Genomic DNA, 18,046 nt, shown 5'->3' on the forward strand with positions numbered 1-18,046 from the left:
GTCCAGTGTCGGTGTCTGAGGAAAGGGTGCTGCAGTCAGATACACTAGGTAGGCCAAGGCCCTAATGGGGCGGGTCTGATGTGTTGGAGAAGCAGGGAGGTCGTTCAGCCAGCGTGGAGTAAGATCTTTGAGGTTTGCTCTGAGGATGTTTGTTCAGTAGGAGCAGAAGGAGGAGAGAAGCTCTAACTAAACTCAACAGAAGAAGAAAGTTTTAAGAAAGAGGTTGTCACCACCAATGCCAGAATTAGCCAAGAGATCCAGGTGGAAGACAATGGAAGCAAGCACTCACGTTCCATCAAGATGAAGGCAATCTGATCCCATGAGCCGGAGCTCAGTCACATGGCCGTGCCCAGCCAAAGCACTGCATGGAGTTCAGCTGTGAGTCCAGAAAGAAGAGGATACCAAGTGTTAGCGGAAAGCTTGCCAGCTGACACTTGCAGTCTATAATTAACTGCATCATTATCAACTGGGACAAATGGGAAACTATCCCAGGTCCTTCCCCCAAATACAAGATCAAAATATCAGGGGCTGGGTCCCACGAGTATATTTTCTGGCTGACTATGTTGAGCATCAAGATTTGAAAACCACCTAGTGAGTAATCTATCTTTTGGAAATAAAAATATTTTTGGAAATCAAAACATTTCTTCTTTTTTTTTTGCATTTATCTTGAGAGAGAGAGAAACATCCACGTGTGAATGGTTGCCACCCACACAACCCCAATCAGGGCCAGGGACAAACTGCAACCGAGGTATGTGTCCTTAGCAGGAACCGAACCTGGGTCTCTCCGGTCCACGGGCTGATGCTCCAACCACTGAGACAAACTGTCCAGGGCTAAACATTTTTTCTTAAAATAATTTAGAGTAGCTCTGGCTATAACACAGAATAACCACCAGGTGGCAGAAGAACTCTGTTCTTGAAGCCTTTTCTTGGTTGCTTTCTTATATTTTCTGTACTCCTCCATCCATCTAATTCCAACCCCCCTCCCTCCCGCTGCAATACCTGTTGGCTTGGAATATAAAGGGATTAAGTTCCTTAGAAAGATTGATGCTAATAGTCTGCATAGATTACAATATTTTTAAATGTATGTAGAAAAAATACCTATTGTATCATATTAGTGAACTATTCAAAATTAGTCTTTAAACACATTTTAAAAATTCTATATTGATGTAAAGTGTGTTAACTGAGTAAGACTAAATAGTAAGAAGTCAAATAAATAACTATAAGATGCTTTTTTACTGTTTAATAAACACATTTTGAGGCACAGATTTTATAGACATATATTGCATATGCTAAATTTATTCTTAAGGAAAACTTAAATTTTTGTTTTCCTAAAGTTACAAACTCTAATGGTAATATTATACACTGAATTTCAATGGGAACTGCATTCTGGGCTTTGAAGCATCGAAGGCTACTTGATTCAAACAGATCTTCTATGAATCCAGGTTCCACCTCTTTGGAGCTTGACCTTGAGCAAACTTCTTACCCCTTCTCAGCTTCTGCTATAAAATGGGATAATAAGGCCCATTCCACACAGTTCCTGTGAAGAGTCAGTGATGTCACAGGCAGGTGCTTTTATACATACAAAATTAGGAAAATAAAGCACATGAAAAATTTCTCTGTTCTAAATTTTTCTCAATGGTAATTGCTACTTGCGTTTTAATGCAAGACAGAAGGCGGAAATGCACGGGTCGCTGGCAGAATCATAATCTGGTTCAGATGTTCAGAAACAGCATGCTGCTAAAAGATTTCAGAGTCGAGAACCTGTGTTCGCTGTTCTGAAACACCTCTCCACTCCCTGTTAGGAGACATGGCATTCTTTATGTGTTGTGATTATACATTTGTTATGTAAAGGATGTAACGACTTAGCTGTATTGTGTTACTCAAAACATTGCAGGAAAAGGAGACTAAATAATGTGTTTTTCCAGCAGGCAAGGATCCTCTTTTTTATCCTCGCACGTCATTCCCTGAAGAGCTGACAGAGTCACAGAACAGGCTGCATGTCACCATCTTACTCTGCAGAGAGCAAAACGACCGACTCTGAGACTCTGCTTTCCACTTGGGTCCATGTGAGAAATCTGATTAAGACATCGAGATTTTTTTTATTTCTGTACTATGAAGGAATGAGGTTGTTTATAAGTAAGAGGCATAAAGTCATGTGCTCTGCACCAGGCTACTGGCAAAGAGGCTGCCAGGCACCCCGATACGTGGGTTCTGGAAGGGCTGTGGACGCATCTCTCCTTCGGCTGCAGATTAGACGGGGTCTGGGAGGCTGAGGCGCTGGGGAAGAAGAGCAGGAGGAGTTAGTGTTACTAATGAAAAGTCTGTCTATGCAAAATGCATGCTAGTAATATTTAGATCTGGATCATTCCATTGTAACTATACTTTGTAATAAATGTATTTAATTCTAAGGATTGGAAACCTTAGGGAGATTTTAAATTTGTAGTTAATTTTGTTCCGACAGTCTGATAACTTGGACGCTATAGGTTTGTTAAGTCCATCTGATAAGCTTGAGGGGCGCAGGGAAATACTTTCAGAACTCTGGGGGAGCAGGGGGGACCCTGGGTTTCCTTGGCTCCCTCCTCCTCCCTAAATGTCAGATGTTCCTTGCAGTGGCTGGCTTCTGTTTCTTCTCGGCTAGTAGCTGTCATAAACACGGAAATGACCTTAGCAGCTTGTTCAGAGTATGTCCACAACATTCGTGCCCTCTTTCATCTTGCCAGGGACCACGTGCTTGCCATCCAGCCACTCGGTCTTGGCAGTACAGATGAAAAGCGGAACTGTGTGGGTTGGGTCCAGCATGTGCCATGGACAAGATGCCAGGGCTCGTATGCTTCAGGATGAAACTCTCATCCTCAAATCCACCCTGTAGATGGACCTGCCGCCTGTGCCACTGTGGCGTGTGAAACCACCATGCTGGTGCACAAATCCCAGGATAACTGTGAAAACAGGAAACGTTACCACCAAATCCTCTCTCTCCAGTACTCAGAGCACAAAAGTTCCCTGCTATCTTTGTCTGCAAACAGCTTGAAGGACACGCAGCCCAAGTGCTCCCGGTCGAAGGTGATGTTGAAGAGCACGGTGGGGTTGACCGAGGCTGGGCGTGGCACCTCACGTGGGGGACAGATTTGTCCTCGTGATCCTAGGCTCTCCCAGAACAGAAAGTCTGGTTCTCATGCAGGTCATCCATCTGTGTGGACACAGGACGCGTTCCACCAAATGAAGTTACACTGTCTCTTGTCATCTCGGGTCCTCATGTCCGAGGGCCGCAGAGGCAGGAGGCGCTGCCCTCGCGGGACTCGGCTGTGGTTTGCGGGAAGGGACTCTGCAGCTGGGAATTCACCGCTGCCTTCGGGTGTCTTCCTGCTCAGTGACAGTTAGGAACAGGCCCGCCGAGCAACAGTGCCGCAGTCAGTCTGAACTTTGGCTCAGATTTTTAAAGAACGAAGGTCTAGGTCATGCCACCAGAAAAGCCAGCTAGAGCTGCCAGAATGCTGCCCACAACTAAGAGAAACTGGAAGCTGAGGACGAAGGAAGTGGATGGTGGAGGTCAGTCCCGACGTCAGGCCCGCTGCAGCAGTCGGCACGTGTGTGGGTCCCGGCAGGCACGGAGGCTGCTCGTTCTGGCCTTGAGGAAGGCGTGCCAGGAAGGTGTGGTTCGAGGGAAGCACCTTTTATTCCATTTGCTCCTGCGACCACCAGGTCCTTGCGGGACTAGACATGCTCTGCACAGGCCCCGCGGGGAGATGTTCAGCTTGTGCCTTGGCTGCCTTCCTCCAGCTTCCTGCCCAGGGCTCTTCACGGAATGTCCCGGAGAACCTGCTCGGCAGACACCAGCCTGGTCTTGGGGGAGATGATGCCCTAGCAGATGCTCTTGCCCAGCTGACAGAGGCTTTGTCCTTTCTTCCTGCGGGTGGCTGGTTCGAAGACGCTTCGTAAGCCCCTAGAGGCCCTGGGAGGTCAGGCGCCGTCCTGATAGAGCATTCTTCGATTGGGGTTTCTCCTCCTCTGTTTTACTTCCATCCTCCTTCCTCCCTGCTCCCTAGGAAAATCACTTCCCAAATAAAGCACTGTGCTTGAGACCCTGTCTGGGGATCTCCTCTCAGGGCAACGCGTGCTGGGGTACAGCGGACACATCCTACGAGGCAGTGTCAGTGGGAAAAAACTCCACCATGGGAAATGGGGGCCAGAGGCAACAGCCTTCACAGCGGCTTCAGTTGGATTAACCGAAACATTGAAATTGAAACACTATTCTCAGGACACAGGCAAATGGACTGTCAGTATTCCCCCCGAGGCACCCATCGGACTTTAGTTTCCTTCATCGAGATTTCATCCTTAGCAGTTGGCCCAGTGATGGGTTAGTTAAGTAGAAATGAATATAATAATTATGTTGATGGTGTGTATTTTGAAGGCATTAATTGAGGTCCCAAGAATGAATGAATAAGACTCTGCCATCTAGAATTTCCCGGCTGGATGCCTGACGAGGGGATGGCAAACTCCAAGATTAACAGCCAGAAGAGAAGTAGAGACCGCCTCATAAATAGTGAGGTGTCACTGTGCCCCTCTTCCTCAGTACAGGCTGGTTGAACCACGGGAAGGACTCCCTCTTTGCCCCGGATCTAACGCTGTTCAACTGCATGCCCAGAGGAACAGAAAGAGGAGGAAGGTGTGTATTCTGGAGTCTCAGGCCTCGGCCGGGTCTGCTTATGACACGGACTCATTCAGGAGGAGGAAGCAGTGAGCTTCCTGGACACTTAGCATGACGTGCCCATAAACATCTCCGTTTCCGGTGGTCACCTGCGCCTTGCTTGTGGACGCGTTCATAAGGGGTGGGCCGAGGAGCAGAAGTGGACTGGAAGAGATGGGAGGTGAGAGGACCCAAAACTCCTTCTCTGCTCTGGGCACAGGTGGTGGTGTGAGAAGAGGGACAGGTGTTTCCCTGGCCCCAAATATTGCCATTGGTTGCTGCCTCCTGTGTTTGGGAGAGTTTCACCTTGATCTCCTGCTGAAGCTCCAAGTACCTGAACTCGGAAAATATATCTAAGGCATTTAATCAAGCACTCAATGAAGGAGTCTCAGCCGAGGGCAGGGAAGTCTGCAGTTCATTTATCTGAGGACCTCGCTTGGCCACAGTCAAACAAGGTAAACGAGGTCCTCTGAGATTTACTCACCAGTGCAAAACATGGATCCTCCACCTGAACCCATCCCTTCGTCAGCCAAAGAGAACCTGCTTTATCCAGTCAAGACCTGCCGAGGGACACTTCGTTTGTTTCCAGATATTGGCTCTTGTAAAAAATGCTGTAGTGAGCACGGGTGCATACACAGCAAAACACGACTCAGCCACAAAAAAGAATGAAGTCTTACGTTTTGACAGCGTGGATGGACCCAGAGGGTATTATGTATGCTAAATGGAATAAGTTAGAGAAACAAATACCATATGACTGCATTTATATGTGGAATCTAAAAAACAAAATAAACAAAACAGGAACAAGTTCACAGATACGGAGAACGAATTGATGGTCACCAGATGGGTTGGGAGGATGGGTATAAAAGGTGAAAGGGATTAAAAAGTGCAAACTACCATTTATAGAAATAGTCACGGATGTAAAGTACAGCACAGGGAATACAGTCAATAATATTGTAATAACTATGTATGGTGTCAGATGGGTACTAAACTTACTAAATAACTATGTATGGTGTCAGATGGGTACTAAACTTAACTAAATTTACTCTCCGCAAGGTACGTAAATATCTAATCACTATGTTGTATCCTTGAAACTAATATAATATTGTGTGTCATCTGTAATTGGAAAAAAAAGAATCTGTGTTAGTCTTTTGGAGGGGAGGGAGAAGGCTATGTTTATGGGCATTTTACGGGTAGAATTCTTTGAACTGGGGATTATTCAAAATTTACTTAGAACGAATGCCATTATATACTAAGTAAAATCTCAGTTGGGTGCAACAACCCTTCTGTGAAAATGATTGCTGCAGCCGAATGGAGTTCAGAACATTCAGGTCCAAGGGAATTCCACCAGCTGGGCTGCAGAATGTTCAAACCAGCCCCGAGCCCCCAGCACGGCTGACCCTGGCAGCTGTCGGATGTCTGTGGCTAAACTAAAGCAGGCACTGGTGACCATCTGAAAAAGGGAATCTCCTGTGGTTAGTGACTGACAATAAATTAATAAGGTTACACTCACAGAATGCCTTTGAGCAGAACATGATGAGAGGGATTTATTTGAATCATATTATGCAAACCGACTCTAGACAAATGTCTTTTCCTTGGACATGTCTCCCTGCCTCTCCTTTTAAGGGCTCTGCTAACCCTCAAGTCACTTATGAATATGCAGAAATTGTGTCATTTTAGAAGGAACCTGGGATTTGGAGTTAGAAACACGGTATGGTCTGAATGTTTGTGCCCCCCCCCAGATTCACATGTTGAAATCCCAGTGCTGAACGCCATGGGTTAGAGGTCGGGGCCTTTGGGTGGTGGTAGGTTATGAGTAGAGCCCCCAGGCGTGAGCTGAAGGCCCTCATGAAGGAGCCTCCAGAGGCTGGGCTCTTCCTCCACGTGAGGGAACAGCAGGGCGGTGTCCCCATGAGCCCAAGGGAGAGCCTTCACCAGAAACCAGCCGTGCTGGCGCCGGGATCCCCCACCTCTCAGCCCTCAGAACCGTGAGAAAGTTTGGTTGTTCATAAGCTGCCCGAGTGTGGGATGTTGTTAGGGCGGCCCAAGTGGACTAAGACAAAAAAGTGATTTGCAGCCCCTGCTATGTGGCCACCAACTTGAGACTTTGGGCAATTGACCTAATCTTGTTGTGTTTCCATTTCTTCATCTTTAAATGTTTTTTCTTTATTGATTTTAGAGAGAGAGGAAGGGAGAGGGAGAGATATAGAAACATCACTGAGAGAGAACATCGATTGGCCGCCTCCTGCATGCCCCCCTCCGGGGATCGGGCCCACAACCTGGGCATGTGCCCTGACGGATTGAAGCGGCGACCTCCTGGTGCATGGGTCAATGTTCAACCACTGAGCCACACCGGCCGGGCCATTTCCTCATCTTTAGAATAAGGATTATTAATACTACCTGCGCCCTCGTATAGAATATAAATTAAAGAGTGTCATCCACCTTCACGTTGCACTGTGTCATTTCCCCCCCAGGAACCTGGGGATCTGCACAGCGTGACGTGGACGTCACAGGCCGGGAGGGTGACCTTTTGCTGTGCCCGTCCCCCGGCCTGCATTGTGTTTCTTTGTCCCATTTGGAGGGCACAATGCCATCCAGTTGTGCGTGGTTCAAACCTCCAGAACGACTCACAGAAATGGAACTTAACGCAGCAACACGTGCCTGAGATCGACGGGCTGGGAGCAGGGAGGTGCCGGTCCTGCCCTCCCAGTGACGTCCCGGGGAGACAGCTGGCCTGCCGGTGAGGAGTCCGAAAGGTTAACACGGAAGATGGCCCCGCGTAATTGTGAGTTTCTGTGGAGCTACTCACAGACCGGGCTCTAGAAATTCACACAAGTCCTGACGGAGACGGGAAGGGTCTGTACATAATGAAAGCCAAATGAATGGGTTTGCTTGCTTGTAAGGTTCAACAGCAGCGAATCCAGAGGGCTTAGACTCTGCTGTCTGTGGCTTAAAGGCTATTTGGAATGATTTATGCCAAGGCTCTGTAGGAAATCAAAGCGAAACCGGATAAAAATAAAGAGTGATCTCTCTGCGTTACTAGTGGGGAGAAACACATTGGAAAAATGACATAAATTGGTAATTAAAAGTAAAGAATTCCTTATGTTTGTCACCAGCTTAAAAGTGAACACATCATGTTTGTCAACATTGTCAGCATTCATTTGACTTCAAAAGAGCTGCTCGCCCTGGCTGGTTTGGCTCAGAGGTTGGAGCGTCAGCCTGAGGACCAGAGAGTGCCGGGTTCGATTCCTGCTAGGCCCTAGCGGCTAGGGGCATGTACCCCCCACCCCCAAAAAAGAGCTTCTCATTTACCCAAATGTTTGTTCGTTCCTCTGTTCATCCAAAGCAATGACCGAGTTTCTTCTCCGCACTGATACCATGCTCAGAGCCTCACAGGCTCCCCACTTAAGTCTCATTACAGTCATCATCTCAAGGTATTACCGTTATTCCAAAGTGTTAGTCCAAGACATCGAGATGCTGAGCTGTTATTAACGTGCCGATGTGATAAACTTAAACCAGAAATGGAACTGGGATTTCAATCCAGTTTTCTCCCCCTACCTTTTCCACCTCAGTAACTATTTTATGGACTCAAATGGTACATTAAAGTGAATTAAATTTTTTGAATTAAAAAATGTAAAGGGTTTTTAGCAATAGCTTAATGGCCTCTGAAAATTGGAGGCAACATGAGCGGGCACGTCCACTTACCTGCAGTGCAGCCAGCGTGAGGGAGGGAGGGGAGATTCCCTTCCTCTGCCGTTAGCCGTCTTGTGTTGGGCTCGATACACAGAGTGCGGCAGGATGTGGGTTTACAGTCGTGTGTACCCAAAACACAGTTTGGTTTTGTATTTATTTATTTATTTTATTAATTATTGTATTATTTTCCATACGAAGAACTGTAAACTGACTTTTGCCCCACCCTGTATTGTGGTTCATTCTGCCAGGTAGAAGATAATTTCTTTATTTTATTTATTTCACAGTTAACACCTCCACCATGGTTTCTCATCAGAAACCTAAATCATAATCACCTGGCAAATTTTAAAATTGCTTATTTCTGGGTTCCATTCCTGCCTTATTGAATCATAATTTCTTGGTTTGGTCCAGGGAAGGTACTTTTTTTTTTTTTTTTTTTTGATGAATGGGCTGTGCCTGGACGGGGGAGAGGACATGGGGCAGAAGGTGCGTCCCCAGCAGAGCTCTGTCCGGAGTAACTGATAATGTTCTGTGTGTGTTTCCTTTAAAAAATTTTTAAAAATTGATTTTAGAAAAGGGAAGGGAGAGAGGGAGAGAGAAAGAGAAACATGGATGTGAGAGAGAAACATTGATAAGCTACCTCTTGCACACCCCCTGCTGGGGATCAAGCCTGCAACCTGGGCATGTGCCCTGAAGGGGAACCAAACCAGCAACCTTTTGGTGCACAGGACAGCACCCAACCAACTGAGCCACACTGGCCAGGGCTTGAAGCTCCATTTTTCACAGGCAGACCAGCTCATCCCTACACATGCTCACTTTTGAGAACCACTGTCCTATGTGCTGCTCTTCACAGTCCCACCCACAGGGGTTGGTGGCAGCACAGTGGACCCTCTTAGAGCCTGATTCAGCTTATAGCTTCAAGCCCACCACTCCTGGGCCCGCCACTGAGCCAAGCTCTTCTGCCTACACTACATCACACATTTGCATCACATCAAAGCCCACCTGTCTTTTGGTTGCCCATCATACCAAAGCCCGCATTCCATGATCACTCCTAGACCATCGGGTCCCACCCTCGAGTTCTGCATCAGCCTCCATGGATGCGGAGAGCCCTGGTACATTTCCTGGCGTCACCCCCATCAGGGCTGTGGTCTCTGCTTCTTACCTTCAGTATCCAGCCCTGTGCCGTGCTCCTCATACAATACCTCGATTCTTTCCTGGTCAATACAGACCTGTAGTTCTACAGAAGAAATCTCTCACCAACAAGTAAATAAAGTTGTTGTTTTTTTTCTGGTTGATTTGCATATTGAAATTAAAGATGTAGAAATATTTATTTACTTAGTTAATAAGAAATTAGTGCCTTGCAGGAGTCATGATTAATCATGCTCCACCTGGAAGCCAGTGCCAACATGACTGCTCCTGGAATCCATCAGCTGCCGAAGTAAGTGATTGCGCGGAGGGCGCTTCACTGCCGGCGCCCCGGTGGTGTGTCCTCGCTGCAGATTGATAGCCCCTTCTAAAAACTGTTTGGATTTCTCTCTGAAACATCTGGGGTGAGTCTCGAGGAGATAATTTGCACTAGCTAAACACTGAATCATAAAGCTGTTTCCAGTATTCTGGCAGGGCAAAAGATCTTTTATTCTAGGAGATTTAAGCAATCATTTAAAACGAGCATTTCAAAACAACAAAAGTAATCATCTTTAAAAGTATGAGGACCATAGCAGTGTATTAAAAGAGGACTTAATTATTAATGAAAATATTTCTTTGCTGCCTCCCATATCTGGGCAGCTCAACACGCAATGTGAGCAACGGCACAGCTGAGGTTAGGTGTCCCTTCTCAGGGCCTTTGTTAGCGCGGTCTTCTAACCTAGAAAGGGTTCTTGGCTGCTCGTGGAAGCAGACATTCACTACTCTCTGTTACTGTCGTCAGCATTTGCTTGAACTTTATCTCCTAATGGGGATGGCAGGACAAAAGGTGCATGTCCCGGAGAATCAGAGTGGTGAGGGTCGGCTGGAGACACACCGTGAAGGAGGAGAGGCAAGTTTGTGTCCATCCACTACCATTGATGGATGTGGACTAAACACGGTCTCTGGGGTCAAGGCTGAGTGAATCCTGGCTCCACCTTTTACAAGGAACCTGGGAGCTAAACTTTGGGTTCTCCTCTCATTGCACATGGAGTACCTTGGCTTGAGTGACCCTGGCCACATTTTTTTTCACCTGGCTAATGCCGGGTGAACTGGGTCCTCAGGCTTCATGAGTCAGCTCAGGTGTTAATTCCTCTTGGAAACCTACTTTAAAGTCTTAGGCCAGACAAGTGACCCCTTCCCTGCCTCCCACCACCCCCACCTTCATTTCACGCATCATATTCTACTTCACTTGCCTGTGTACACATCTGCATCTTTGAAGGCAGGTGACTTCATGGGACAGTCTATGTTGCTCAGGAAAGTGTGAGTAAATATTTGAGGAGAATTTGACCTATAAAATATGGATAGCAATACCTATTTATAAAAAAAGAGTCTTAAAGACTGAATGATGATAACATTTGTAAAGTTTCTGGCACATAGTAGGCATCTGATAAATTCTAGTTTGCATTTTCTTCTTGTTTCTGTTGACAGTAACACTGTGGTCTGTCCTTTCTTCCTTGCCTCTACCAAAAGTTTTATGAGCCAACCTGCATGGTCTCTTCTCAGCTTTATGTTGCTGTCATCAATCCCATCTGTGACTCTAGCAGGTTGGCTTCTTCCGGAAGCGAAAGCCAAGGTGGAGTTTGGAGAACAGTTTACTGAGAGAAATGCTTGTGAAGGACAAGGCAGGAGGCAGGACTGAGCTGACCTGCAAATCCCTGCAGCCTGCTGGGCAGTCCCAGAGCAAAATTTCCCCTGTAGAGGGTCCTGCCTTGGGTGGCAAAGGGGAGTCCTCTGTAGCTCTTGCCTTGCTCTGTCATGGGCTGGGAGTGTCCTAAGAAAAGCATGATCGTTGCTACCATCACCTTGGTGAGTGGCTACCACTACCACACACAGAAGAGTGTGACCTGGTGTTGAGTCCTGAGGTGGATTGTGAAATAACTAATAGCTGGTCATGATCAGTCAACCACACATAATCCTCATGTCAAGTCCTTTCTTGATGGGGGAATCCGAGTGGCACATCTCTGTGTCTGCCTCAGGGACAATTAAGGATTTAAGAGCTCAACCCAGTGTTCGTATGCGGATTCTGCATATGTATAGAATTGTCCTGCAGAGCAAGAAGACCTGTGAGCCACAAGAATGGCCCTTGTGGCAGCGAGACACAGGCAAGTATTTGAACGGGGAGCCTTTATGCACCTTTTCAAAGCTTACCTAACGTATCTGTTGCCAAGGTACTAAAAATGGGTGTGGTTGTGCGGCCTGTGTGCTATTCATTCTTTGCTTTAGCTTCCTCCGTAGTGCCTCTTGGGACAACAGATTGTGGGGCCTGGTTAACTCATGTGTTCTGAATCTTTCCTGTGGAAGAAAAAGGGGCATGTAGTCAGTCAAGTAGGTTTGTGGTTGAACCCTTGCTCCTTACATGGAGGGAAACCAGCCACCATCAGTATAGAAAGAAAGTAGTACATTTTAATATGCACAGAGCTTTTTATAAAAATGGATGAATATGAGGACATGTCACTCTCAATCTTATTTTAACATTCAACCAGAGATTAAAAGTGCATTTTTATCTAAAGCATCTTTATACAACTCAAGACATTTGATAGGAAGTAGAGATACTAGAGTCAGACCGCAGAATTGGGGTTACCCCCAGGGCTAGGTTGAGGGCAGACAGAGTAACAAGCAGGGAACTTGGGGAGCATTGGGGTTGGTCTGGCTGGGTGGGATCTACCCTAACTTGCTTACTAGTCAGTCATTATTCAGATGTCATAAATGTGTGCAATGTCTTGCTAAAATAATTTGTTTATGAGAGAATTCAACTCCATGTTTTAAAATGCAACAAATTTTTAGAGGATAAAAATACAGTAAAATATATACAAGTCATGAATTGTACAGAATAGATAGGTTTTTGTTTAAGATTTGGAACCTGGTTAAGAATTTTGTAGTATTCCACATTTGTGTAGTTGAGATAGAAAGGGCTTATTATGAAGACATTGATGGACCAGACAACAGAAGTTGGGGACTCACAGTGCTGTCTAGACTCGGGGAATGGAAGACAGCCTTTGAGGGGGAAGACACAGAGACCCCCGGAAAGGATGGTACAACAGCTAAAACCAGGATGTGCGTTGTTTCCAAGTGAGCAGCTCTTTACTCGGGGCAGCCTTCCTAAGTGCACACATGGTGCAGAAGGCCTGGACGTGAAACACCAGCCGGGACTCTTATTTCGAGAGTGCAGCGACCTCCACTCGCGGTGTCTGCCGACTGGGGCAGCGAGCTGTACCACATCCTCAGGTTCAGCTGGACTCTTCCCTGGCTTCTGTTTTACTGGAACATATTCATGCTTGACTTGCAGAGGTTTAGTGGCGGGGATTTATGTCTCCCAGACAACCCCAATTAGCAATTTTATGAGCAAAAAAAGAATGGTAGAGATAACTATAGTAAGAAAGGACTTGTATATTTTACATTTTGTCGAATTAGTCATTGTGTGGTCATGAAAAATACTAAGTGCAGCCCAGGGCAGATTTATCATTTATTTATCTATATAGTTTACTAAACACATTTTTTTCTTTTGGTTTATAATACTCAAAGAATGGTTCCTAAAAATAAAAGTATAAGATGAAATGCAAGGGTGTTTGAGAAGAAGCAGCTTGTTAAAAGGTAATTTTCATTTTTTTGATAAACATGAATTGCATCTTAATTTTTAGTTTTTTTAAAAAAAGGTTACATTTTAAATTACTAATATACATACATCTGAAATGACCTTAAATCCACACTCCTAGTTTATTCTTTTTTTAAAGAATTTATCATAATTTCTCATAGATTCGATGAATGTTCTTCTAGTTTATTTTTTCATTGCTTTGCACAAATATAGTGTTTGTGAGCAGTATAAAATATTTGGTACGATTTTAAAATGTAGACAAATTATAGCATATTAAATATATTCTGAAATGTGTTTTCTCCAGATATATTTTGGGCTACATCCATGGTAATATAGATCTTTTAATTTTTAAGTTGCCCTAAATAAATCTATCATATGATATGCCACAATTTCTTTATCCATTTCCTCACTAATAGGACATTTAAAAGCTATGTCACTTAATTACCTTCATCAGTCTACATTTATTAAAAAATAATTTTCTGAACTAGTACTATATTTAAGGTGTTACCATAAAATGTTTGGGTTAATAAAAAGCTTCAACCTATCCTATATAAAGGAATTGCCCATTTTAGAGTTTAAATACAAGAAGAGGCATAACTTGAAATGTGTCCTGAATGTATTTCTAGTTTATCATGATTCAAATGATCCTGAAAGATATTGTCAAGTTCTATGTACACATACTATTATGCTTGAGGAGAATGGTGTTAGGTATGGGGGGATGCTAATTTGTTGGAAGTTGACTAATACTTCCACTTTTCTATGATTTTAGAGCAGCAGACACAAGAATGACATGGGGAGGAAGCAGAGTATTACATTTTTTTTTTTTTTAACCTCAAAATACAAGGTCTTTGGTAAACATGTTGGAGAATGTGGCTTGGTCCTTGGGCCAAAATGAAGGTTTTGGTTACTCTCCCATGAGCTCTTCACACTCACATGTTCCAAATAACTAGAGTTCTAGAGACATTGCATTTGTTTTCTTAACCTAGCACTGAATTTTCACTTATGGAGGCTGTTAGAGCAGCGGTTCTCAACGTGTGGGTCGCGACCCCTTTGGGGTTCAAATGACCCTTTCACAGGGGTCGCCTAAGACATAACAGTGGCAAAATTATAGATATGAAGTAGCAACAAAAATAATTTTGTGGTTGGGGGTCACCACAACATGAGGAACTGTATTAAAGAGTTGTGGCATCAGGAGGGTTGAGAACCACCCTGTTAGAGGTTGGATTTGAAGAGCCGAGGCTCATGAAAACGGCTAAGCAGAGTACATGCTGTAGGTAGTACAGATGTGTTAGGATAGAACCAGATATGTGATGATTTTAAGCTAAAATATTTCAGGTATAAGTATTTTGTGAAGTGGACTAGAGATTTTATTCAGTGATATATTTTATCGTTATGCCCTTTTGACCTCTAAATCGGAGATAAACATACAATGTATACATGAACTCGATGAACATGTAAAGTGAATCGAATGCCTAGTATCTTAATGCAAAATGCAATAGATAGTAATATCTCCCTAAATCTATCTATAATTTTATGAAATTTGTTGCAATTATGAGCAGAGAGCCATTTTGAGTAATTATTTCAGTGTTTGAGAAGTGTTCCCATTAGGAACTTATATAAAATAAAATGTTAATATTCTTTCAGAACATAATGCATTTGCAAAGTATGGAGGTACTTTCCATTATTCTTATACACAGGAGACCTAGGTAATGACATTACGTAGATAGTTTTACCTCAACAGAAATAATAGAACCATAGTCGTTAAGAAAGGCTCAAGAGGCCCTTTAGTTCATTAGTATGAAAAATGGCTGCATGTCTTAAACTTCTCATGTTGATTCTAATTTGTATGACTCCAATGACACCACTTTAACAATTTCTGAGGAAAGGTTTTGGAATGTTTTGATTGAGATATTTCTCATTTTACCTAAGGTAATAACCAGAAACTACGTGATGAAAATTAGAGGCAATACAATCTTCAGATAGATGGTAGGTGGCTGATTTCAAACTTTCTGTTTTCTTTCCTAAACATGAGCCCTGATAGCATATTATCAGTCACAAGAATATAATCAACCGATTGGCTGGGAGATCCCTTGTGGATGCATTATAGTTCCCTGTCAGTGTTGAAGAGATAGGAATATATTGCCCATGTGTGCAATGCTCAGCCACCTCTGGTCTCAACTGAGAGCAGATTTGGTTTCTATACAAATATTTTAACTGATAGTTTCACGGAAAGTCCCTAGTGCTTGCTCCCTTTCTTTTTCTTTTAAACTCTTAATTTTGAAATAATGGTAAATTCACAGGAAATTGCTCAGATAGTATAGAGAGGTCCCATGTATGCTTTAGCTGGTTTCCCCGCTGGCTACATCTCGTGTGACTACAGGACAATGTCAAAACCAGGGACCTGGCATTGGCCGCCCTGTATGTGTACATTGTGCGAAGCCGTTTGAGCACATGTGTGGATTCACGTAAAGACCATCACAGTCAAGACACAGGACTATTCTGTCACCACAAGGATCTCCTGTGAGTGACCAATTTACAGCACTTATCCCTCCTTCCCATCTGTAACCCCCGAGAACCACTGATTTGTTTTCCATCTCAGATTCTGTCATTTCGAGAAAGTACTATAAGTGGAGTCATGTACTATGTGACCACTTCTCTCTGCCAGTTTCATGGAAAGTTCCTGCTCCCCCTTTTAAACTTCTGATTGTCTTCTACATTTCACCCATGTGCAGCTATTTTTAGTTCTGACATTTTATAATATTAGTCAAAGACTCAAGTGCAAAAATATAAAGTGACCTAGACACTTTGCTAATTGCTGTGGAAATTTGGAGGTTTTTATTTATTTTAATTTTGGACAAATTGCTCATTTTAAATGTATTCATTACTACTAGATTTCATCTGTCTGAAGGGGTGGAATATATCTTATTTTCAAGAGCATGCCTTACTTATGACCATATCTTCAGCACGACATGTCGCAGGTCTTTAATACATTTTGCAGGGAGGATGAATGAATGAAGACCTTCTTATTTCTAGGAGGGGTAAGGTCGATGGCTTGTGAGGTTCTGTATCTCTGCGAGTGGACAACTTGTGCTAAATGACAGTCAGGAGGAAAATCAGATTGATGAGAATGCTACTGACGACCAGCACCTGTTTACTTGGTGATTGCGTCCTCCCGTGCTGCAGGTGCGCGCAAGTGACTCCTAGCCCAGGAGAGACCCTCTCCTTCATGGCTGAGGGGTCCCTCCCGATGAAGCACGGGCTCCTTCCCCTGGTTTCGGTGTTCAGGAGAGAACTCCGATCACTGTCCTGAGTGTATCATGCTGAGGCACTGTCCACCGCTATGAGGGCTATGTTGCAGGGACTGGAATTGTTAGGTGGAGGGATTTTAGCTCATTTGTTAGGTCATGGAGCATCACTGAAAGCTCTTCATTGGTGAGTGATGTGAGTAGCATAGCACTCTGCTGAAAGCTAATCAGCTGGGGAGAAACATCTAGGAGGAAAGACTGTAGGTGGGCAGGCAAGGAGCAACAAGATCTCAAAATAGCTGGGGAATGAAAATATAAATTGTTCCCAAAACAAGTCAATTTTATATTTGTATAATGATTTTACTTTATAAAATGCTATTAGTATTGATACATTAAATACTCACAATGACTGAGTGAGTCAGGCTAGGTTAGGAAAACAAGGGATAAGGGCATATGACTGGCTCAAGGGCTTTTCCAGGCTGGGGCTAGAGTACAGGTGGGTGAGACTTACTTGTTATCAAAGATTGGCCAGTACGCTAACCAGTGAAGGGTACACTGTGGTGGCCAGTGCAGGAGCGGGGCCAGTGCCTCGGGCAGAGGGCTAAATCATACCAAATTAGAATCTTCCAGAAAGGAAGAATAGAGACCTTTCATTCAGAGATATCTTTGACCCAGAAGGCATAGAGAACACTTCAGATATTCAGGTAAAATAATACCAGACAGCATTTCTCAAGTTGCCACAAGCTTGCTCCTATGCCGTGTTATACACTGAGCCGGATGAACAGGCACGATCCTCGCTCAGGCTCTGTGCACATTGGCAGATGGCTCTATGGAAACACGATAAGGTATATTTCGAAAGCTCGGCTACCTTCTACATAGATGTGTCCATTGAAAATCTACTCAGAGTATGTAATGCATAAAAACTCATTTCAATTTGTGCCCTGTCTTTGTTAATAACAGTATCTACTAAGACCGTCTTATAAAAAAGGCTATGATGTTAATTTAACAAAATGATATCAGTTGACCCATAGGAGACATTTTTCTATCTGTTACATGAATGCTGGCACCACAATAGATGTCTTAATTTAATGAGCATATTATACTAATTGCAGCAAAGACCTAGGGGCGTAGAAGTAGCAGAATAACACTTGTTAGTCATCACCAAAGTATTACACTTCTGACACGAAAGATCACCTTAGCCGTTATAGAATAAAAGGCAAGACAGTCATTCAAAAAAGGAAAAAGAGCAATTTCTTAGAGACCAATGACAAGTGGAATTGATCAAAAAATAATTTCATGCAGAAGTGAACAACTTTAAACAATTAAATACCACTGAAACAAAAATAAAAACAAAAAGTTAAAGGAAGGTGGTTAACTAGATTATTAGAAAGAGTAATATAAACCTTCAAGCCTAAAACATTCAATAAATACAACAAACACTGTCCCTATAAAGCCTGTACCTCAGAACCACTGCTTTGGTGGGATGGGACTTTGGATGTCATCTGGTTCTGTTGTCTTGACAAATACCCACTTGAAAGTCTTCCTTGAGCACCTACCCAAGTGCCAGGAATGATGCTAAGAAGTGGGGACACAATAAGAAAACAGACATTGCCCCTGCTGCCATGGAGCTCAGAGTTTAGCAAACCTTAATAA

The sequence above is a fragment of the Molossus molossus genome, unplaced genomic scaffold (genome assembly GCF_014108415.1).
Source record: "Molossus molossus isolate mMolMol1 unplaced genomic scaffold, mMolMol1.p scaffold_m16_p_5, whole genome shotgun sequence".
NCBI classification, from domain to species: Eukaryota; Metazoa; Chordata; class Mammalia; order Chiroptera; family Molossidae; genus Molossus; species Molossus molossus.